The 24,834-nt window shown below is 36.5% G+C and overlaps 1 protein-coding gene across 1 annotated transcript in view; it reads right to left on the reverse strand.

The window, feature by feature from the left end:
* Window positions 1-1,301: 1,301 nt before the first annotated feature.
* LOC127633746 (urotensin-2 receptor) overlaps window positions 1,302-24,834 on the reverse strand; it is a 61,442-nt gene continuing 37,909 nt past the window's right edge. Inside the window, exon 3 of the mRNA XM_052113025.1 lies at window positions 1,302-3,600. The gene's annotated coding sequence lies outside the window, so the exon portion shown is untranslated. The remainder of the gene's footprint in view (window positions 3,601-24,834) is intronic.

The following is a 24,834-nucleotide window of genomic DNA, read 5'->3' on the forward strand; positions in this document are numbered from 1 at the left end:
CGTGCTGGCACACAGCTGGCCCAGGGGGCTGCGCAAGTATGCATTTCCCCCAGTGAGTCTTCTTGCACAGGTGCTATGCATGGTCAGGGAGGACGAGGAACAAGACATTATGGTGGCCCCCTACTTGCCCTCTCGGACTAGATCCCACTAACTCGGCTCACTGGATAACTCCTCACTAGCCCTCTGGTACATGAATTCAGCGGAGGAATTCCCTGACCAGACCCACTAAGAGTACTCCAATTACTCTGTACTGGAATAGGTGCTCCACAGGTCGGGCCCCCGTGTGGACTTGTCCCCCTGTGTGTATTTTCCGCGGTACGGTCCCCTTGTGAGTGGACCCGCGTCTCCCATTGGCAGTCCTCACTGCCCCCCCTGGGCAGGTGTGGTCTCCGCAGGGTCTTTTCCCCCCTGAAAGAATAGGAACTGGGAAAGAACGCCTTCCCCGGTGCGTGTGATAGCGTTAAGATGGCCCCAGCCCCTTTAACTGTATGTGAGAAACATAGAGAGAGAAAAGGCGCGGCTGGCATGGCCTGCTCCCATGCTTGGCATGTCACCTTTTTCCCCCCATATTGGGATGTAGGGAACCAGAAGGTTATGACAATCTTAAGTTACTGTTGTAACCTCCGTTCCCTGATGGAGGGAACGAGACGTTGTGTCCTCCCGGCCACATCGCTGAACCGAGCCACTGTTACGGCCGAACCTCATTGTCGGCTCCTCAGGCAAAATCCTGAATGAACAGACGCATTTCCCTCCCTTTATATCCGTATGTCTACCTATTTGCTTACCTGACTGTCCAAGAGAATTGGCAATTTCTTTCCAACTCTTCTCTTTCTCCACCGGTTGTGCTACATTTCAGATGAAACATCAAATGCCAATGTTCCACAAAATTTTCCTCCATTTCTTCGGTCCAACGAGACTTTCTTGATACCGCAGCCTTGCTAGTTGATGTTCTGTTGCAGGTACATCAGGACTCCTCCCGCTGAAACTTCCCGTGCCCCGTTTCTTGCTCTCTCATTGGTTTCATGTCAACGCTGTTGACACTGTTTTAATAGCTAAAGCATGTTTTCTTAGATTAAATGTTGATAATTGACAGAAAGTTGAGTTTAATTTTCAAGAGGTGAAGAGCCTTTAAGGCACTGGAATCGTGGGATCACCCTCAAAACATATAAATTTTTTACTGAACAATATTTGTGCTTATCTACCTCCTAAATTTTGAGTAAAGGAATTTCATGTAAAAAGAGAGATACTTACCAAACAATTTAAGAAAATCTTTACTGTTTAGTGAGTGCATGGTACATTGCTCAGCAAGCATAGAGTCTTTAAAATAAGCTACAGTGAGAAATTTCACAAATATGCATATACTTCACAAAATCACAATAGCAAAAAATATACACAATGAGAAACCATAGAAATAATCTGTGTAGGCCTCAACAAAGAGCATATCATTAAAAATAAAAGTACTTTTACATTCCTGCATTGCATGTTTAACTTCCTTACAGGCACATGTTGTTTGTATAATTTTCACATTAAATCTCTTTCCAAAAGCATATCCTTAAGAAATATATAATTACAAGTAAATTAACTTGTTACACAGCAGACTTAAGGTATGAAATATAGCCTTGGGACTCAGAATTCTGTTCTCTGTGGAAGGCTTTGTTTCTCTGATGGAACCAAAAATGGTCCCACTTTATATTAGGCTTTTTTATTTATTATGTACTTATACAGTATGAACATACATGTTTTTACACATTGCTTAATTTTTTTTTATAGTGGCTTGAAACTAACCTTCATCCCAAACCTTCACAAAATCTTGCAAGATTCCTATGTGATATTCTGTTTATTTGAAGTCTGTCGGTGAACCTGCACCAAGTCCTAAACCCCAAACCTACCCTACCCCTATCTTTGGTAGCAGCAAATACATATTTTACAATAGTTTCACAGAACAACATGCATATAGAACGAGTACCATTGTATCGAAATATTAATTGTTTAATGTACATACATAGTATATAAATATACCTAATATAAAGTGGATCAGCATTTTTGTTATGTCTTTTAGGAAGTGAAGGGCTATTTTCTTCTCTGCTCTCAAAGAGCAAGTTCTAATAGGTCCAAAAAGGCTCTTCTGTTCTTTTATTTTCATAGAATAAGTGTTTGTGTACTTCACATGACCAATGATTATTGTTAGCTTTTGTGTAAACAAAGTTGTCACAAAAATGTAACTTAATTATAGCTGCAATATTTACTTTCCATATCCTTTTTATCACACTCTGTACATTTAAAAATGTGACAACACAGAGATTAAGTATATTTATGGTCTCTGTATGAAAACAAAATAGTTATTTCTTCTGATTTGACTGATTTAACATTTCGGAGCAACATACAGACTACATCTAATGGGCAGTACTGTTTATTTTATTTTTGGTGTGTAAAACAAAAATAGAGTCCAAAAATAATAAGCGCCATTTTGCATTGAAGATAACTTATTGATTTCTTGGGAATCAGGAAGTTAAAGCTGCCAAGTTGGTCAGTTTCACTCTGCGATTCTCATATTGTGCAAATCATACACGTCGTGTGTTCTGACCTTCCATCTAGGTCACCGACTTGCCAGTCTGAAAAGTTAAAATGACAAGCATGCTATCATAACTTATTAGAAGTCAAAGCCATGCATCCTCTGCATTGTAGTTGGGAGAACACAGATCTCAGGTCAGTATAAGGTCAGCATGAATCCTCCAGTCTTGTCAACCTAAGGTTCTGTGAGTCTAAGAAACAGGATAGAGGAGACAGAATCTTCACATATCAGACGGAATCCATTTAACAGGCCCAGGTAATGAAACACAGCACTCTCAAAAATAAAAATAAAGTACTTTGGATTTCCTCCAACATTGATATAGAAGACTATACATGGCTACATTGCCACTTAGAAGCCTACAATGAAATTTGACAAATCTTTAAAGACATATTGAATAGAATAGCTTAGCTGTCAGATATACTGCATTGGATCAAATAGAGCTGGGATCTCCATTAGTATAAGAGTTATTGATTCTGCACAAGAAAATACCCTTCCTGTTAGGTCTGATCAATCACAAAATAGGTTAAATGATTTTATTAGCTACTGTTGCAGTTATTTTAAGGAAATGACTCTCATTAAAGTGTCACTTGGAAGAGGAGGAGATCAAAATGGCCATATTTCTCTCTTTTTAATCGCCTTGTTTTGAATCTTGATCCTTAATGACAGTGTGATGGATGTGCAAAATAATAAGGGCAGAATCGTATTTTAACTTCAGTTTAAAGTGACAATAGCCCAGAGTTCGGGAGGACTGATGAACTGAAAATGAGTTTTCCCTCTTAAAAGTCATCTGTAATTGAATTTATTGAAACTAATCAACAGGTGAGGTGGTGGTAACTCCAAACCCACACTGGACTCTTAATGTGGGGAGACGTCTCGTGGATAGAAAAACATTTCTTGCAGTGTCTTGCTTTGCTTCTCTTGCCCACTCTCCTCCTCCTCCTCTGTTCTTCCTCTTATGCCCAGAGAAGGGAGATACCAGCCATCTTTACTTGTTTTGCACTTGTCCTGCCCCAGACAGTCATCTTCCCCTGCAACAGCAACAAAAACAACCAGTTAAACTATGTGCAGTCGATTTGGCAGATAGACATGTTGATCTGTCTGTTCATGCTAACCCAAACCAGTCAGGTTTGGAGCAGAAAGAAGAGAACAGTATGTGACTGAGCACACTCTTCCCTCTGTGTGGAATTAATTAAGCCAAGCACAGTGGCCAAGACTCTGCATTATCTAGCCTTTCATTTTACAATATTACCTATTACGGTAGTAATACTAGAATACATTGCACCTAAAGGGTTTGATCCATAATAAAGTGTGGTTTAAATATTGTGGGCTCTAATAAAATGTTTTTATTAGAAAATTGAAAGAGTACTCAAGTTACTTTTTGAGAGTAGATCTTCAAAACACTAGTGCTACTTTAAACTGGTAAATGATACACACTAACACATTTTTAACATTGCGCAACCCATATCCGCATACAAATCTATTCATAGAGCATAAAAATGACTTGTAATTAATGTAATATTTTCTCAATGTTTTTTCAACTTCAAAATTTTTGTACATTTATTTGGGGATGCACCCATGTGAATGATCTGGGCTTTTTGTGTAAATATGCTAACAGTATACAGCAGCTGGTGTATGCTGTGTCTTGTCATGACATGAGTCCAAATCTGCCACAACCTCTGACACTATCTGAAACTAAGATATAAGTCTGCACTTTACATAGCTTTGAATGACAGAGCAATATTAGAATTATCTGTTTGATTGCTCCAAATAATTGCTGACCCAGTGAATAGAACACTTTGCATCTGTAATGTGTTTACATAAGAATTGCTACATTTCTCACTCACCTTTTCAACCAAATTAAGACATAAAAGGCCAATTGAGCTGCATTAATAAGCTAAGATGTATGCATTACATTCTTGGCATAAGATAAAACTCATACAGCAATATTGTTGTTCTGCACTCTATTATAGCAAGAATAATTGTGTTTATAAACAAGCATCATCATATCGATTAGGATAGGTATGTATGACCAAAATCTTTCTGTACATCACATTGTATGAGTAATGCTATATCACAATATAGCGGCTTATTGCTTTTATATAATGGAGGCACAGCAATATGAAAAAATCAATATGACCATTATTAAAAAATTAAAAATCAATATTAAAAATAGTTAATTAATCTAGTAGTTAATTTGTAGGATTTTGTAGCACTTTTGGATTGCCAAGCAATGCAGGAACTTGGCGCTTTAGTATAGAATATGCAGTGCACATTTAGTCATTTTACAATGGTTTTGAACAAGGCACGACCATTTCGAATTTAGCTTTGGAACAGTCGATATTATATTAGCTAGTTTATGCTTTGTTGCACACATGTGACTACTCTGGTGTGCCATTGCTCAGCAATAATCAACAACCTACAGTTTACACAACCTACACCATGCCTATACCAGACATGTGCAGTGTGACATCAAAATTATTCCAGGTTATGTGGCTGCTATGTGTGGGAGTCAATGGAATATCAGGCCATTAATCAGGACAATTGGAAATTGGGACAGACTTCAAGGTCCACAACCCCATCAGAGAAATGATCATAGTGGGATTTCAGCAAGGTGACATCTGCTGGACAGACCAGTTGCGCTCAGCCATACTGATCAGAGTGGTGGAGGTGTAGTGGTCTAAGCACATAACTGGTAATCTGGTAATCAGAAGGACACTGGTTCGAGCCCCACATCCACCACCATTGTGTCCTTGAGCAGGGCACTTAACTCCAGGTTGCTCCGGGGGGATTGTCCCTGTAATAAGGGCTCTGTAAGTCGCTTTGGATAAAAACGTCTGCCAAATGCATAAATGTAAATGATCACAGATTAGAAAACGTACTTTTTACACTGGAAATGATCTCCAACTGGTTAAATTCCATTAGCTCTGGCAATGGCATTGTGGCGGTTGTGATTATACACAACCAGTCCCTTATCAGGCCAATTAAGCATCCGAGAGGGATAAAGGCCAATGGCAGACGGTGGTGCGAGGAGAGAGAGATCGTTTACGGACATGTCCGTCATGTGTGTGTTTGTCGTTTGCTTCAGTTTTATATTAAACTATTATTTATTTATTATCAAGCAGGTTCTCGCCTCGAGGGATGCCCGTCGCGGAGTCCTCAACTCTGCCATCCACCCAGGGGAGCGCCGCTGCCATCCACCGAGGGAGGGATTAGGCCGACCGCCGGACGTGGTGAAAGGCCGCCGTCCGAGAAGCGAGTGGGGGCTGGACTCTCCGACCGCCTGGAGAGATGGAGCCGCTGCCAGGGGCGGAGGAGAGCCCTGCCAACCCCCAGAAATGCGGAGGGGTCGAAGGAAGGCCGCCGTCCGTGAGGGGAGGAGGGAAGCGTCTCCCCGACCGCCTGGAGCGGTAGGGCCGCTGCCAGGAGCGGATGAGTGTCCCCGCGATTCTCCGTGAACGCGGAGGGGCGTTCTGACCACCGGGGGTAGTGAGTCTCACTCTGGTCCGCCCGGGGAGAAGCGGCTGCCGTCCGCCTGAGAGGGTGGAGGAGTGATCAAGGACCATGCGACGGTGTACCGGAGAACAATGATTAACTGCATATCTGCCACTCAATTTTTTTAGTATTTTTGGTCAAATTAATTCAACAGACATGTTTTTGTTTAGTTTTTCTTACATAAACTTCTCCCCTGATGTGTGCAATCAATTATTGTTCTCCAGAAATGACAAGAAAAGGAAGGTGACATCATTATGTGCAAGCTGTCATTAAAAATGAGCTCAAAGTAAATTAAGCTTGTGCTCATTATAAACAGAATGACCAGAGGATCAAGGACTGAGGTGCCAGTCAGAAAAGGCCATAATCACCTTACTTTTATTATGAATGTCAATTTATCAAGAAATGTCATCACTGGGTAAAAGAAAGAAGGGAAAATCCAATAAATTAGATTTAGTCAGGCACAAACCCATCATCTGGAATGTTAACATCTACAGCAGCATAATATGAGTGAATTCCCAGTATGTTCTGGTTGGATTAAATTTAAATACTTTAGGCTGTTATAATTTTGTATGGTTCTTTCACACTAAAAGTAAATTTAATCACTTTTGTGAAAATACATAACAGAAAGAAGCTTTAGACAATCTCCATTTTCAGGTGCATAGCCAGTAGCTGTTTTAGCCACCACGCACACGACGCAATTGTATTTCCAGTAGGAAAGCTCGCAAAAATCGCTTGAGGGTTGGCATGTCACATGTTGTTCTCTTGTCACGTGCGAATACGCTGTATAAATAAAAATATACAGGCCTTCTGAACTTGTTTCGCCCACGAACTCTCACTCAAAGATACGTGCGAATGGATGAGTTAGGGGCCATTTTTACAGAACGTGTTTTTTGCAATGTTTTCCTATGAAAACCTGTGGGACAAACATCCATGCCTGCTGTACTGTGTCTCGCTGTTTCTTCAGTGTCTCACAGGACTGGCACATTTTTAAAAGTTAAAAAGAACTTCAGGTCTCAAAAATGCTGTTTAACTAAAACATTCTTTCATTCGTTGTTCATTGTTTTTAGTGCATGTGCCACAAAGATTTAATGTTCTGAACAAGTTCAGGTTGCAAAGAGGTGACTGTTACAATGTTTAACATTATTCCAGATTTTTCGGCACCAGCTAAATTTCAGTGCTTTCAGCAATATCTTTTTTTCCCTTCTACTCTAGTGTGCTGAGGGGCCACCATGCCTTGTACGTCTACTGTTACAATACTGTAACATTGGCAACTGAATGTTGCCAATGATGCTAACATAAAATACAGCCTTTTGCAACATGGTGAACAATACACTGCAGCATCAGAATATAAGCTCCTGGTGAAAGTAAATTAAAGAAGAAATATATTACTATTGTATCCAATAAATCCTCAAAGTAATAATATTGTATCAAATTATAATGACAAACTGGAGTTAGACGACTACAACACAACGACTGGGGGGCAGCGGGTATTGCCCAAGGGAGACGCGTGTCCGCTCGCAAGGGTACCGTACCACGGAAAATACACACAGGATGATTTATCCACACAGGGGCCCGTCCTGTGGAGCACCTTTTCCAGTACAGAGTAGTTTCAGTACTCCTGGTAGGTCTGGTCGGGGAATTTCTCTGCTGAATTCGCGGACCAGAGGGCTAGGGAGGAGTCATCCAGGGAGCCGAGTTAGTGGGGTCTCCTGGGATAAGAGCGCACGTGATCGCCTCAGTGGAGGGGAAAGGCGCTAGATTCAAGCGGTACACCTGGTCAGTTGTTTCTGCATTGGTCCTTCCTCAGGGGAATTCGCCAGGGAGGGGCTGTCACGAGAAGCAAGAGATCCAAGAAACAAGTCTGAGTGGGCCAGTAGGGGGCCAATCATTGGCATACAGTTCACAGCAGTTCGAGATTTATTATGAGGGCTAGTTTCAGGACCCATCAATTTCAACAAGCGTCAGACATGCTTGAGTAGCGTCTCGGGTACGTTGCATCATAAACATAAAATGTTTAGATCACTGGGTCAAGTTAAATATAGTTTAATACTTAGAACACATCTTGAGATCCCTTAGTTCAGGTTTGCGCTCCATCAAATGTTTTGAATGCAAGAACGTAACGAATGTCTGTTTTGTGCTGTCTGGTTGTTTTCTTCACTGTATAAACTGCATGTTGCCACACAGCTGAAATTCCAATAACTGCTCTCCAGAGTTGGTGGTACTACAACCTTGCATTTCTCAGGAATCTTCCTTATTACAATCCGGGGGCATTGCGATTAATTGCGTAAATTTTTTTTACGCGTTATTTTTAATAAAATTAATTGCGCTGAATTAATCGACAGCCCTAGTTTCCGTAAATATTTTGAAAGTACAATGGTTGATAGGAAGAATTTAAAATTATGATTTAAAATACATTTTTATTATTTTTTAAGGAAAAATTTCAAAATGGGGCTTGTGTTGATCGGTTGCTTGGGGCATCAGAAATCATAAACCCGCCCCTGTGCACAGCTTAGATATAGGACTGTACCAGTCTGTTTAGTGTAACAACTATTGTAACAGTTCTCTCTTTACCTTGGTTTATCCACTGAACTTAAGAACACCAGGTAATGGACCAGTTTGTCTAGGTTCGTTAAGGAGGGCAAGACTGATATGACACACAAACACACAGACTGTGAAAATGTCTTGAACCAATTTATATTATAATTAGAAAAATGTAAGAATGTATGTGAAATGAAATTATAATAGAGGAATAAAATAAACAAATACAAAACACAAATGAATGGTTTGTTCATTTTTAGATCCTTTTTTATAAGATCTTTTATTATTTTACTTATATCTATTTATATTTTAAATGTATAGTTAAAGGTTTAAATAATTTTTTCTATATTGATTTTATAGATGTTTAAATATATTAACTCATAGTTTAATAGCTAAGTTTAGATATTTTGTTAATCTTTTGGATTGTATTTTTTCGCCACCATTTATTATTTATCTCTGATATGGAAATATTAACCCATAAAAGAAAAATACAGAGTCACCATAACTTAGTTCAAGTCAGTAAGAGAATAATTCAACTTCTTAAACACTACAACAGCTCAATAACATTTCACAGTCAATGAAATAATATTCTCAGTCCTTAGAAACAGTGTGTGAATGAATGTCCTTTTGTGGCATCCAAAGTAGATATAACAGTCACTGGGTGTAAGTTGTAAGTTGTAAGTAGTAGTGCAATAATCAGTTGTGCAAAAAATCAGTAGCGAGATAGTCAGTTCAATCCTTCCAATGAGAATTACCAATGGAAAGGAATGGGTTCCAGTTGTAACACAGTAGAAAACCCATATTCTCATGATGAACTGTAGAATCTCTTCTTCTCTTCATTCTAATCAATAATCAATCACTGAGTGGACTGTCATCTCGGTTTTCTGAAGGGTTCGATACAATCACCAAAAAAAACCCTGACCAAATCCAGGGGGATTCATATGCATTTACTATCCACATCGGATTATACAGAGGTTCACAATCAGCAACCATCAGCATCAAAATCAATAATCACCACACTTAGATTTTTCTTCCGTGATCACAGACACGTGTTTTCCCATCTCAGCCTATACGTATCACACGTTCCGTGTTGGATTATTTTTTAAATTATTTTATTTTTTAAATTACACAATTACTTCGATTAGACATTCTATTGCATCTTTTTTTGTATTTTTGTTGAAAATATAATTATTGCAAATTATATAATTTTTCTAGTCAGTCAAATTCTGACCTGTGTTATACCAGTCTGTTCTTTGGTTTTGGTTAATTCAATGATTACTGTTTAGGAGCTGCTGTAATTGACACATAATTTGCTCTTTAAATGACTTTGATCTTTTTCCACCATAGAGTTCAGAACAATATTTTCGGATATTTCGTACTCTTTCCTGGCTATGCATTGACATAGCGACCAGGATTTTTATAAGTAGCTCCAGGGCACAATGTAGATTTCAACATACCTTGAAGGCCTCAAACTCACCTATTTTAGCAGTCACACTGATTAATTTCTTAACAATAATAAAAAAATATACTGGCTGATTATTAAAATATGCAAACTTATGAAGTAGAGAGAAAAAAAATATGTTTTGGGAAGAGACTCCTGTCCAGGATTCTTTACTGTTTGTTCCAAATATGGGTGTTAGTCAGCTATGTTTGCTCTGCTTTCTTTCCTCTTGCCTGAAGGATAAGCCTCTTTGATTTATCTGCCTCATTTAACAGTTTAGAATTAGATGGAATTAGGACAGGAATCTGTGGAAAATATGGGGAAAATCTGTAAAAATTCTCAAACAGGTTTATTTATTTTTTTGGTCTGATTGATGGGCAAATGCATTGAACTTGTAAATCAGACTGCTGGATTATAGTATCTGGCTTGAAGTGGAAAGCTATAATACTGTGCATTGTAGTGCGGTCTGTGGAATGACCTGAAATGCTTCGTAAATCAGGAGATGCAGAGAGAGGGAAGGCAAGAGAGAAAGGGAGAAAAAGAGTACAAACTGGGGGCAGGGCAACTAGCCAGAGAGAACATAAGTAAGGCTGTAGGATTTCCGTGATGCAGAAAATGTGGACAGAATCACCAAACCCACTAATAAAAACAGAATTAACTCTAAAACATGGAATATCATATAATTTGACATATTTGGGATAAAATGAATGTATGAATGCATAAATAATGAAATTAAATGATGAAATGTGATTCTTAAACCACAAAAAAGCAGAGAATTAATGAAATAAATATACACTCTGTGTGTGCTACATGATTCAAATTGAATGAATGAAGCCGGCTGCTCATACACTGAAAACACACATCATACTTATCACGGGCGCTCTGTGTGTAGAAGATGACAGAGAGCAGAGTGCTTATTAACATTGAAGCATGCAGTACATGCATACTTTTATATTTCTATAATTAAATTTCAGCTTTTTGCAGTTAAATAAGCACACAGGTCTATGAAGTTAACTACTTATTCTGAGGTGTGAACCTGACATCTAAAAACAAAATTACTCGGTTTTGTGCCAAAATAAAAGCAAAATTTAAAAAGGTGTAAAATTGAAGAAATTGGGGAAAAGAGATTACTACTGTATGTTAAAATATAATTTTAGATAATAAATAATGATAATAAAAATAATAATGAGATTACATTATATTTAAGCAGTACCTTTGTAACAAGAGTGCTGTTGAACTGAATTAAAGTTTCATTAATACTGCACTGCATTGTTGTGTAGCACTGCATTTGAAAAATGTTGTTACCATTTGTATAATGGTAAGTAATTGTTCCATTTTCATTTATTATAATTTTATCTATTAATTTCATTAGAAAGTATTTTGATTTGATTAACCTTTTCATGAGTAGGGTCTAAGTTCCTCTGCTGTGCCCCCTTTATTTTTGCATAAAGTATAAGAGTGTAGATGAGTATTTCTTTTATTATTATTAAGATTTTTTATTTCCTGTCATATAGAAATACTGTATATAAAATATTAAACATGTGAACAAATGGGTTATGTCTGCTGCACTTTTTTTGTTTCTATAGCTATAAAAAACAAATGAACAAATAATATCAGCAGTCCAGTTTGCCTATGCACTGTTTGACATCTCAGACATTGTGTGTGTTTGTTTGTTTGTGTGTGTGTGACAAGCGCTAATGTAAACAGACTTGGCAGAGTGCATATAATCGCGCTTGATCAGCATGTTTTCACTGTAAGTATGCAAGTTTTAAACTGTTTCCGTGGTGCTTTTATGATGTTTGGCTGTCTGTTTCAGAAAACAAAAGTATTATATGCCTGAAAAGGCTGTTTGAATTGCAATTTGTGTGAATTAAAACCTGAATGAATAAAACCTGTGAATGTGCATCTTTCTAATCATCAGACGTGGCTGCGTGCATGGGAAAATATTGTTATTGTGGTACTTTAATGACAATACTTGATGGTAATTTGGCTGTTTTTTACATTAAATAAACATATTATGCACTTGAAAAGACTCTTTGAGTAGCTGTTTGTTTGACGATTGACAACCGCTACTAATGTAAACAAATGGCATCATGCATCGGAAGATCGCGTTTGATGTATTGACTGTATATTACTGTATATACAGTATATATATCTTACCGTATAAAAGCTGTGGGTAATAATTAAGCTTAATAAAGTTAACCTTTGTTTGCACAAAACTGTCAAAGTCACCAAAATCTGAGCGGAAAAGTCAGATAAAATATTGTTGTGGTGCTTTGTTTGGTGTAGCGGTGTTTTTCCACCCTTATATGCATGTTTTATCAAAACCTCTTTTTGTTTGTGTCTTCATTACATAACAAATCAAATTAATACATTTTAATATAAACTAAGTAAAAGCAATAGAACAAATAAAAACACCTAGAATGCCTATAACAGCGTGTGGGTAGTAACATTACACATATCTGCTCATAAATTCATTGTGATATATGCATTTAGGTGTATTAATTAAGTACAAAACAAGAAATAAGAGAGCACTAATAACACTAAAAATCAATAGTTATGGTGTAATACTACATTTACAAAGGCGTGAAATAATGTAATGTTATTTAATGAGGCGCAAATTTAGCCTACCCCATTTCATAAATGAATTCCAAGGGCTAAATTATTTAGTTTGACCTCTAATTTCAACATATAAGAGTATATAAACCCTAGAAAAAGAGTATTTACACTTAAAAATAATAGAGATATAGATAAATATAGAAATAAATTGGCACATAAAGTATATCAAATATCAACTTTAGAACAATCAAACCAAACATTAATTTACAAAAGGTAGCCTAACTTACTCTTAGATGATAGTCTAAGTGTAAATTCCAGGTTGAATGTCAGTGTTTCAAAATACTATGAAAATAAATTAGTGTCTCATATGTTGACTATAAAAAATAAAAAATAATCTGTTGATGCATTTAAAATAAATAAAGAACTGAACAGGGCATCGAATTTTAAACATAGGCCTCACCACATTAAAATGAAACATGTTTTAAATGCCAGCTTTCTGCAGAGAGATTTTATTTTTTATTTTTCATGAGACAATCAAAAAGAAAATAACAAGGTTCCACCCAAAAATGCTTACAGTAAATTCTTAATATTTCACAGAAAATAGGAATGAGGATGTACAGTTTTATAAAAGAGAAGAACCCATAAACCCATTTCGTCTTCTGAAACATGCCAAGAAAACATGGACTACTGTCTCTTCATCACACCAGTTATTGCAATTGCCATCAATGTTTGACACATTACAATTTTCCCCTTGACAAAGAATGAAACAGCGAGGGTCATCTAGATCCATTCAACAAGTCTGTAAACTATGTAAAACAGCCTTTCATTACTTAAAAAGAAGAAGAAAAAAAAAGAAACGAACAATTTTTATAATGACGGGAAAGGAACTGCTGCTTTATTTAGATATGAAGAAAAGAGAGTGTTACACTGCAATGCATTTCAGCACCAAAGGAAATGAACAGTCAAACAGATCAAACAAAAATAGACAATCTCTATTAGACTATGAATAAAAAAGATTGACAGTTCCACTGAGACAGACACAGTTAGGAAAGGTTAACTGTACATACATTGATTTATTTAATTAGCTTAACATCCTGATTGCCAATGCTTTCACATCAGAGTGCATTCATTTCAAGTTAGAAAGGAAACTGTGTATTATGTGAAAGCCTATTAAACAGGCATTAATAAATTGAGAGTTATTTGTGAAAATATTTTTAGAAGCAATCATTTTCATTTTCTTGATAATAGAGCTGTTCACTTTGTAGTCCCACAACCCGGAAGAGAATTACCAGTTTTAAGCCACGTGTTCCTTCAGGAAGTTCCAGTGGATTTTTAGAATAGCAATGTTTGATTTGTAAGTGAAAGAAAGTCTGTGGTTAACATTTTTTTTTTTTTAAGAATTTCACTTAAAAAAACACAGTCATAAATGTGGATTTTGAAACAACAGTCTTTTTAAAATGCAAGATGCAAACAAGTTGCTAAATAAGGACAACAGTATAACTATCACAAGGACATGAATTTAGGTGTTGTAATCATTATGTGGCAACTTTTAAGCAACAGCTTTACACTAGCCAATTTTTCCTCAGATTTTTGGTCATAAGCTGCATTTACATCATTGCTGGCCAGTTAAATGGAATCAGAGCATCACCTTAGCATCTGCTAATGAAAGATTGTTAATCCTTGACCGACTCAACTCCCTGCTGAGTTAATGGATCCAACAACTGAAAAAGCACTTCCATGTGTTTGAAAATATTGTTTCATTTGCTGGGGCAGGCTTTCGTGGTCTTGTCAAGAGACCAATTAGCTTCTTCTCACACTGAAGAGCTGATAAGAACAGTTCAAAGGTCCTCCTTAAATGCTTTGCTGTTCGGGCCCCAATCCCCCGCCCCCTTTATGGGGTTGATTTGCCAACCCCCTTTTTGTGGTGCCCCTATGCGTGGCATATGTTGCATACTTCGGTTTTGTGTTATTTGTTTGGAATCAGCTAGTCACTGGCTTTACCTTTTTAAAGGTAATAATTTTCAAAATTCGCATTTGATGTATGACTGAGTGTAATTTATTTAACAGACTTTATCTATCTTTTTAATTTATTCAATTGAAAACAGCTATTCTAAAAACTCATTGGCAAATAAGTCTTGTGATTGGCTTAAAAATTGACGTAATGTCTGAACAGCTCTTGTCAGTATTGAAACACATTTTGTGTACACCTCCAGAGAAATTGTGGTGAAGGTGTCTGTGGGCAAAGAGTTTGTTCCATTTCACTTTGTAATGATACCTGGTTTCCCTCACCACCTCCATCCCACTCTCATTTCAGTTAATCCCAGTGGATTTCAGCATCTGTACTTTGCTGTTATCTGTGGACTGCAGGACTCTTCTTTTCTCCACCAGTCTGGCTTTAGTTTCAGGGTTGAACATCATGTGAGAGGTGTGTTGAGTTAATGTGGATGATACTGACTCCTATGAGATTACCTTGTTGGTGACACTATTCAGTCACATTTTGTTTTCCAGGTTTTCATGGTTACATTCATAAATGACATATCACAAAGAGGGATTTTCCCCAAACAGCTCAGCTCAGGAAGTACTGTATATGCTTTGAATAATTCATCTGTTCAGGTTCTTCGGAGTTCTCGAAGTAAAATTCTCAAAAATGTTCTTAAGGGAAATAAAGGTTCTTAAATTATCTGTAGTTTGTAATAATGTTCCTGAGTACTATTCATTATAAAGAACATATTTATTTATTTTCTTAATAAATAAATAAATAAATAAATAATAACAGGCTTTGACATTGACTGATAGTAACCTACTCATGAGGTTGCCTTAACTACTTAAAAAAAATGATTACTTACTCTGGTAAATTATAACGATACACTCATCTATCTATTAATATATTTTTTTAAGTTGCAAAAACCTCACAATATATATATATATATATATATATATATATATATATATATATATATATATTATTATTATTATTTTTATGTAAAGCGTGTGAGATTTACATTAACCATCATCGTTTTTATACAATAAATTAAAAAGGACAGTTTCAGCTTTCTAACGATATCATTATTACAGTTATGTTTCTTTGGACTCTAAAGATCATGGAGAGAGTGAAAATGTGTTTTGGTCAATAATCACTTTTTTACATAAAAATCCCACTGCAAATTTCCACTCAACGTGATAGAACATTTCATATTTGAAACAACCCATTCAATTCATTAAATATCTTACCTTTGGTATTGAAGACAACTGTGAGGTAGGTTATCCATACTTTAATATGTTATTTACCATGATTTTTAAGGAAAAAGCGAAATCAGAGAATTTGAATTCTTCTTAAGTTTTTTTCCCTGAGAACAACCTTCAGAAAAAAGATAAGCACTTTCTAGAACTTTATTTATTTATTTTTTTTTTCCTGGAAAAATACATTTTCTTAACTTTTTTCTTAAGTTAGAAATGAAGAAAATGATAGTTCAAAATAATTTTCTTCTCAAGAATGTTATGTGAATTTATCCACAGAACTTTAAATCAATAAAACAGGTATCAAATTTTAACTAGCCACCTATCTGACACTTTAGTTAAGAAAGAAAAAGTCTGTGAACAAATTTGGTTACTCCTTCCATATGTACTGTACAGTACTATTATTATGAAGTGTCATTAGACCGAGTTGGTGTAATGACAAGACAATCTTAGACACTTTTCTCTTTCTTTGGGAATATTTTCTCTGTTCACCTTTTTGGATTTCTGTTATTTGAAAAGAGTAAATCTTCCTTTGTATCACATGAAAGCAGTTGGACTGGCATAGACTGATACAGTGTCTTTACACTGGTGCTCGGTCATTCAATCACCCTTATTTGAGTCTTATTCCGATCAATAATCCACATTCGAGCACTTGATACATAATTTTCTGCGATTGTGATTCCAGTGTAAATCCATTTATGCTGCCTCTGTGTGACATTAAAAAGTATGTATACAGACATTCTTTCAAAGGTGATGCTTTCTGGGGAAAATCTAGATCTGTGTTTCTAACCTGGGACACAGGTTTGCTCTGATAGGGTCAAATACAGCAAGACTATATAATTTTGTATAGTTAAGATTTTTAAAAAGTAGGAGAAAGCACTTCCCATATCTTTTATTATTGATGTCTAAAACCTTGTGTCCAATCAAATTGTACAATATTTTAGTGCAAATTCATATATCACTTGATAAAGCTAGCTTAATTAGATGCTATTATGGACAGGTTGCATAACATACCCTCTTTCTCGAAAACCATATATCAAACCTACACAAGTTAAAAGAAAATATACCCAGACTACATGAAATAAAGGCTAATTTGCAACAAGGATAAACGTGGTTTCTGGAGTAACAAGGAATTTTGTGTTGTAAACTATTAGCTGCCGTGAGCATGGAAACCATCGTAATTCAATTTGGTACGCTAAACAATTTTGGTACTGTGGATTGCCTCTTGATTTCCAATGCAAAATCTGGATCCTGAAGCAAAACTGTTGAAAATGACTGGTCTAGATTGTCTCCTGTTTCCTAGCAAAAAATGATGGAATTGTTTTTCTGTTGACAAACATCCAGAAATGCTTCTGAAAAAGATTTAGTTAACACTACAATAAGGTTCTGTTTGTTAACAGTAGTTAACAACATTAGTTAACATGAACTAACTATGAAAAACTATGAACTTATACAGCATTTATTAATCTTGGTTAATGTAAATTTCAACATATACTAATACATTTTTCAAATAAAAAGTGTTGTTTGATAATATTAATGCACTATGAAGAAACGTGAATTAACAATGAACAATTGTATTTTTATTAAATAACATTAACTAAGGAATATATATTGTTCATTGCTTACGATACCTAATGTATTAACTAATGTGAACATTATTGTAAAATGTAACCAATATTTTTTTTCTTTTTTTTTCTTCTGATAAATGGAATATAATAATTATCAAAAAAACTCTGGAGTGGGTACCTCAGAAATCCTTCTTATGACTTGGTCCGTGTTTCATATGACTAGCAGCTAAAACAGTTGGAATATGAGAACAGTTGTGTGTACACCATTGCGACTGTGTTCTGTCTGTGTAAGTAAACCCTGCAAGCAAGTCCCTATCGCTGAGATCAGAGGAAGCTGTTTTTCTCTATTTCCATTTCCTTACTTATTGTGATGGAGAGGTGTGGAAACATGACCTCTTTGTTGTTTAAAGGAAAAAAACTGCATTTCATAAATCTTAAAAAAAAAAAAAAAAAAAAGGTATTAGTGAAAAGTGTTTTTTGTTTTTCAAACCCTTGTGTAATATCTTGCAATGATGATGTTTTGAGGGTGAAGGAAAATGTTTCTCTTTCTCTCTGATAGATCATCCATATGGTACATTATGCATCAAACAAGTGAATCTGGGGCACTAATGTCTGATCCTTGTTTCTTCCCATTTGTGAATCATTCCCTCAAAATGCTTTTCCCTTTAGTAAATAAGACCTGGAAAAAATGAATCATATAGACCTGTGAAATCAACAACAGGTAAAAGAAATTGCAGCTTATATTCTATCTATCTATCTATCTATCTATCTATCTATCTATCTATCTATCTATCTATCTATCTATCTATCTATCTATCTATCTATCTATCTATCTATCTATCTATCTATCTATCTATCTATCTATCTATCTATCTATCTATCTATCTATCTATCTATCTATCTATCTATCTATCTATCTATCTATCTATCTATCTATCTATCTATCTATCTATCTATCTATCTATCTATCTATCTATCTATCTATCTATCTATCTATCTATCTATCTATCTATCTATCTATCTATCTATCTATCTATCTATCTATCTATCTATCTATATTACATATTACTTGCTTAGTTGTATGCAGATAATGCAAATTAGCATTTACTTCATTAAAAATAGTCAGAAGCCATTCCTGACCACCTCTAAATGCTGGAAATCTGGATTTTATTTTATCAAGTGCAATTCAGTTGTGATTCAATCACCTAAAATGCATGTTAATGCCAGGTGTAAAGACTTTCAGGTTTATTCAAGGCATTTAAGAAGTGTGTGAATGTGTGGGAAAGAGAGCAAGATAAAGACCCACTAATCAGATTGAATAAACACCATCCAGGGAGGCATGGCAGTGGTAGCCGAATGGTTAAGTACAGAATCAATCTCAAGCAGATATTGGGAAAACACTAATATATGATTGGTGCTTAATCACAATGGTATCCTTTAGCTAGGGCCTTAACCTCAGTCTGCTCCAGGGAGACCATACTGGCAAGTAGTGTACAGTAGGTTGCCTTGGATGAAAGACAGATCACAAGTAACCAAGCACACAGTTATAGGCATATTTATCAATGACATTTACTTTCTCATCTTCTGTGCATGTACAAACAAAAATACCAACTGACAGGGCCAACCTTTGTCTGCTAGAGCAGAGAGGTGATGGCATATTGATGCAGGATAAGAGATGCCTTTTCAAGCCAACACTTGTGTCGCCTGCATTTTCTGTTAGTATCCATTGATATAAACTCAACACCCAGCAAAAACAACCTGTATACAGCCCAGATTATTTCTTGAGAAATCTGGTTTTCATTTTGAGAACATCATTTTTGGTTGACATCAAAAAGTTCATATCACAAAAAAAAAAAAGATAAACAAAGACTCTACTTTTCATTTTTCACTTGTATTTTCTTGATTGTCCCAATAACTGTCAGTAACTCTTCACAGCCTCATTTAAACAACCTCAGGACAGATTGCTTCATGTTCTATTCACCATTTTAGTCATGCAAGTCATGCCAGCAATTGAGCACAAAGTGAATTCTCAGTTTTTTGTACATTACTTTGGTAAGAAAACATCAGTTTCAAACAAAAACATAACCTGTCAATTCTTTCATGCTATATACTGTATATACTGTAGCTCCACTTTACTTTCCATTTCCTACCATTAAGTTCCTTCCTTTGTTGTAAGTTTAGAGTGCTAACAATAGAGTAAAAACAGTTTTTAACCAATTTTATATATATACTGATACTGAAATAATATGTATATTTTTTAAATACTGCTTTAATTTGCTTATAAAATCACTTGATCCAGTCCAGCAAGAACCTTTCCAACATACTTCATATTTACTTAAAGGTATTGTCCATGTTTAATATAAGTTAAGCTCAACTGACACCATTTGTGGCATATTGTTCATAAAAAAAATAAAATATCGTTTTTATACTACGGCACTAAATGGAAGTGAATGGTGCAGAGTCGTAAACTTTAAAATACCCATCTTTTCAAAAGTATAGCCACAAAATGTGTTAACATGATTTTAGTGGGATAAATATTGCGTACTAACCTTTTCTATGTGGAGTTATATCCAATATTGACACATTCGTTGCCATAACAATGTAGAAGACAATCATCATAACTAGGACTAAACTAGGGTTGAGGCCAGAGGGAACGAGGGGGCGGAGTTGGGAGAGCACATGGCAAACATAAACATTAGACTAAGCCATGTACTCATACATAACACAAACTTACACAGACAAAAAACCAACAAAGACAGAAGGGCAGACAGAGAAGGATCATGACAACTGGCCCCATTCGCTTCCATTGTAAGTGCCTCACTGTCCCTCGACTTTTGCTTTGTTTTAAAGAAAAGGAGGGACTAGTTTTTGTGAAAATCTTTATGAAACATTATGCAACTAATGCTGTTGATTGAGCTTAACTTGTTTTGAATAATGGATTATTAATTTAATAGTAAAATTAATAGCTTCACTCGTTTCTTTCAGAGTTTATTGTACTTCTGTATATTATTTGTTGGACAATTGTCAGAATGCCTTAAAAGAGTCAACAATTTGGCTTGACCTCAAATAATTGCATGTGGTGGCCTTTTGCCCAAAAAGCATTTGACCTGACACTAACTAAAAGTATGGATTACTGTTGCATATTTTGCTGTCATCTGAGGTTGAAGGACTGGGCTGCTGAGCTGCCAGAGTTCCATGTTTGTATTTGTTCTGATTCTGACTGCACCACAGGACAAGTAAAATTGGAAACAGTGTAGCATACTTGCATTACTCTCATGCCACCCTCCAATAAGCAAGATGACTCAAAATATTTAACCCAGGAAAAACAAAGACACAGTCCAGTAACTCAAGATGAAAGTAATTTTACTTACTACACTTTATTTGTATTTTTTTTTTAAAGAGCCAAGATAATCCCTAGGGAGCAACATTCTCAAGATTTTAACTGAACACATCAGAATCAGAATCAGCTTTTTTGCCAGGTATGCTCACACATACAAGGAATTTGTCTTGGTGACAAGCTTCCAGTGCACAACAATACAATACAGCAAGAAGACAGAGATAATAATAAAAAATAATAAATAAATAAATACAAATAGAATAAAATAAAGTATAGAATAAACAATAAGGCAAATATATAAATACACACACACACACACACACACATATATATATATATATATATCCACACATATGTAGTGCAAGTTTAAATACAAATCTGTTATACACGGTGCAAGGGAGTGTAATGGCAGAAGAAGTAGGATATGTTGGATAAATATAAAAAGACAAAACTGTGAACTGCATATAATTATTCCCTAATGGGGCAGATTTAACTGTTCATAAGATGGATAGCCTGAGGGAAAAAATGTTTTCCTGTGCCTGATGGTTCTGGTGCTCAGAGCTCTGAAGCTTCGGCCAGAAGGCAACAGTTCAAAAAGGTAGTTGGTAGGGTGATTGGGGTCCAGAGTGATTTTTTTCAGCCTTTTTCCTCACTCTGAAAGTGTACAGTTCTTGAAGGGAGGGCAGGGGGCAACCGATAATCCTATCTTCTGATGTCCGATTTCATAGCTGAACCAAACCAGACAGTTATTGAAGTGCAGAGGACAGACTCAATGACTGCTGAGTAGAACTGTATCAGCAGCGCTTGTGGCAGGTTGAACTTCCTCAACTGGCAAAGGAAGTAAAACCTCTGCTGGGCCTTTTCACAATGAATCAATGTCTGTCTCCCACTTCACGTCCTGTGAGATGGTAGTACCCAGGATCCTGAATGACACCACTGCTGTCACAGTGCTTTTTAGAATGTTGAGGTGGGGGTCAGTGTTGGGGTGTTCCTCCTAGCCAGCTGTTCAACCTCCCTTCTGTGTGCATTATCATTATCATCTTGGATGAGGCAGATGAAAGTGGTGTCATCTGCAAACTTCAGGAGCTTGACAGAGGGGTCCTTGGCGATGCAGGCATTTGTGTACAAGGAGAAGAGTAGTGGGGAGAGCACACATCCCTAGGGGGCACCAGTGCTGATTGTACAGGTGCTGGAAGTGAATTTCCCCTGTCTCACAAGCTGCTGCCTGTCCATCAGAAATCTGGTAATCCACTGACATATAGACGTGGGAACAGAGAGTTGGTGTAATTTAGTCTGGAGAAAAGCTGGGATGATGATGTTGAAAGCCGAACTGAAGTCCACAAAAGGATCCTTGCATATGTCCCTGGTCTGTCCAGATGTTGCAGGATATGATGCAATCCCATGTTGACTGCATCCTCCATAGACCTGTTTGCAAATTGAAGGGGATATAGAAAGGGTCCTGTGATGTCCTTCAGGAGGGCCAACACCAGTGTCTCAAATTATTCCATGACCACAGATGTCAGAGCGATGGGTCTGTAGTCATTAAGTCCTGTGATTGAGGAATGATGATTGAGCCTTTGAAGCAGTATGGGACTTCACACTGCTCCAGTGATCTGTTGAAAATGTGTGTGAAGATGGGGGGCAGCTGATTAGCACAGGATCTAAGACACATGGGTGAAACACCAACTGGGCCCTATGCTTTCCTTTTCTTTTGTTTTTAGACAACACGGCACACCTCTTCTTCAGAGATCTTAAGTGCAGGTTGAGTAGCAGGAGGGGGGAGGAGGGGGGTTGCAGGAGGTGTTGGTGTTTGTGTGAAGTGAAGGTCAGAGCGGGTGTGGGGTGTGAGATTGAGGCTTTCAAATCTACAGTAAAACACGTTCAGGTCATCAGCCAGTTGTTGGTTCCCTACAGTGTTGGGGGTAGCAGTCTTGTAGTTAGTAAGTTGTTTCATGCCACTCCACACTGATGCAGGGTCGTTAGCTGAAACTTGTTTTTCAGCCTCTCACTCTATTCAGTGTGTTCCTGGCCTGATTGTACACATGAGGAGATCAAATAAAATAATTAGGTTGGCTTGAACAATCCAACCTACAGTTATATTATTTAAGCTTATAAGGTTGACTCCAACTGTCAAAATTCAAATGTACACAATCTTTAAGCTGCTCACTTGCCCTCTCTCTCTCGCTCTCTCTCTCTCTCTCTCTCTCTCTCTCTCTCTCTCTTCTCTTTCAAATCAATTCGCTTTATTGGCATGACAAAAGTAAACGTTGTATTGCCAAAGCATGTAAAACAACATAGAAAATAGTTTAGAACAGTTGAACAATTGGATTAGTATTTGAACAAGCAAAGGAAACAAAGGAAAAACACTGAAAATCAAAAAAGAAAAACATAATACAAAATTATTATGATCCAAAAAATTATGTAACAAGTTAACTTTAACTATATAAACGGAAATAAACATTATTTACATTCATGTGTAATGTGGGGTTCGCGGTGTGAGTGGGACGATTACATTTTTAATAATACATTCATCAAATGTCCATTTCTTAGTTGTGGTTGTCCTTCAGGAGATGGCAGGATGCTACAAATTTTGCGGCTATATTGCACATTCAGCTTTTTTGCTGAGACCTTTTTCAGTTGGGCTCTCTCTTTCTACCTCTCTCTCTCTAAACTCCTTAGCAACTAATCAGACCACCCTAGCAACCCACTAATCCAGGTATAGCATATAGCAAAAAATATGCTAGCTAAGACTATCGACATGTTAAAACATGCTAAGAACATGCTAGCCTGATGCTAACACATGCTAACAATGCTTAGCTATGTGCTAAAACACCTTAGCAATATGCTAGCATCAACTTAACACATGTTAACAGCCCGTACTGTATCTCAGTGCTGAAACATAATTGCAATGCCTAGTTAAGTGCTAAAACATGCAAGCAATGCCTAGATACACTTTTAAAACTTGTTTTAAACTTTCAGACCAGGCTTTTTCAAGCCAATCTCAAAGTTTGTCTACAAACCTTTATTTTAATACTGTGCAGTGAAACACAAGTGGAAAAAATTAAGATCTCCATGCAGCTTTACAGATGTCTTTGTCAGATTGTTTACTCCACGGTAATCATTGTTCACATTTAAGAGCAAGAATAATGTCATCACATGATTGGAACAGTCTCCCGTTGGGTGCTCTGTAACCTTTGAAACTGATGCTTGCCATAATTAGCCATTGCTCTGAAAACTTTTCACATTAGTGACTTCTGGATGGCATAATGTCTCAAAAGTGCAGGGATGGAGAATAAGCTACTTGGAATGCATGAAATTAAAGACCGAAAGTGACTTATTCTCCCCCAGACTCTGCTTGTCCGCCTACAGTTAGTGCAGAATGCAGCGGCAAGGCTTTTAACGGGGGTGCGAAAGAGCGAACATATTACTCCGGTACTGCAATCCCTACATTGGCTTCCGGTCAAATTTAGGATTGATTTTAAAATTCTCTTGTTTGTTTACAAGGCATTGTCAGGCCTTGCCCCCCAGTACATCAGAGATCTTATAGTTCCTTACTCTCCTTTTACAGTTCTCAGGTCCTCCGATCAACGACTTTTAAAGGTACCTTGTTGTAATTTAAAATCAAAAGGAGATTGTGCTTTTTCCGTGGTAGGTCCCAAACTTTGGAATAGTCTCCCATTCCATGTGAGATCAGCTCCATCGATTACAACTTTTAAGTCTTATTTAAAAACTTATTTATTTTCTTTAGCTTTTGAATAATGTATGTCTGTTTTTTGTTGTATGACTTTCATGTTATTATTCTGTAAAACACTTTGGGGCAACGTCTGTTGTTTAAAAATGTGCTATATAAATAAAGTTGCTTGCTTGCTTGCTTATTCAGACATCAGGGCTTTAAATGCTCAGAGGGGACAAACCAGCTTTGCACATATATATATATATATATATATATATATATATATATATATATATATATATATATTACTCTAAAATGTTGACATGATGAGCAATCTTTGTAAACAGACCCATATTAAATTAAATCTTAATTAGTCCAAAGCAAAAAAAAAAAAAAAAAAAAAAAAACTATCATCTG

Source organism: Xyrauchen texanus, chromosome 40 (assembly GCF_025860055.1).
Source record: "Xyrauchen texanus isolate HMW12.3.18 chromosome 40, RBS_HiC_50CHRs, whole genome shotgun sequence".
NCBI lineage: Eukaryota > Metazoa > Chordata > Actinopteri > Cypriniformes > Catostomidae > Xyrauchen > Xyrauchen texanus.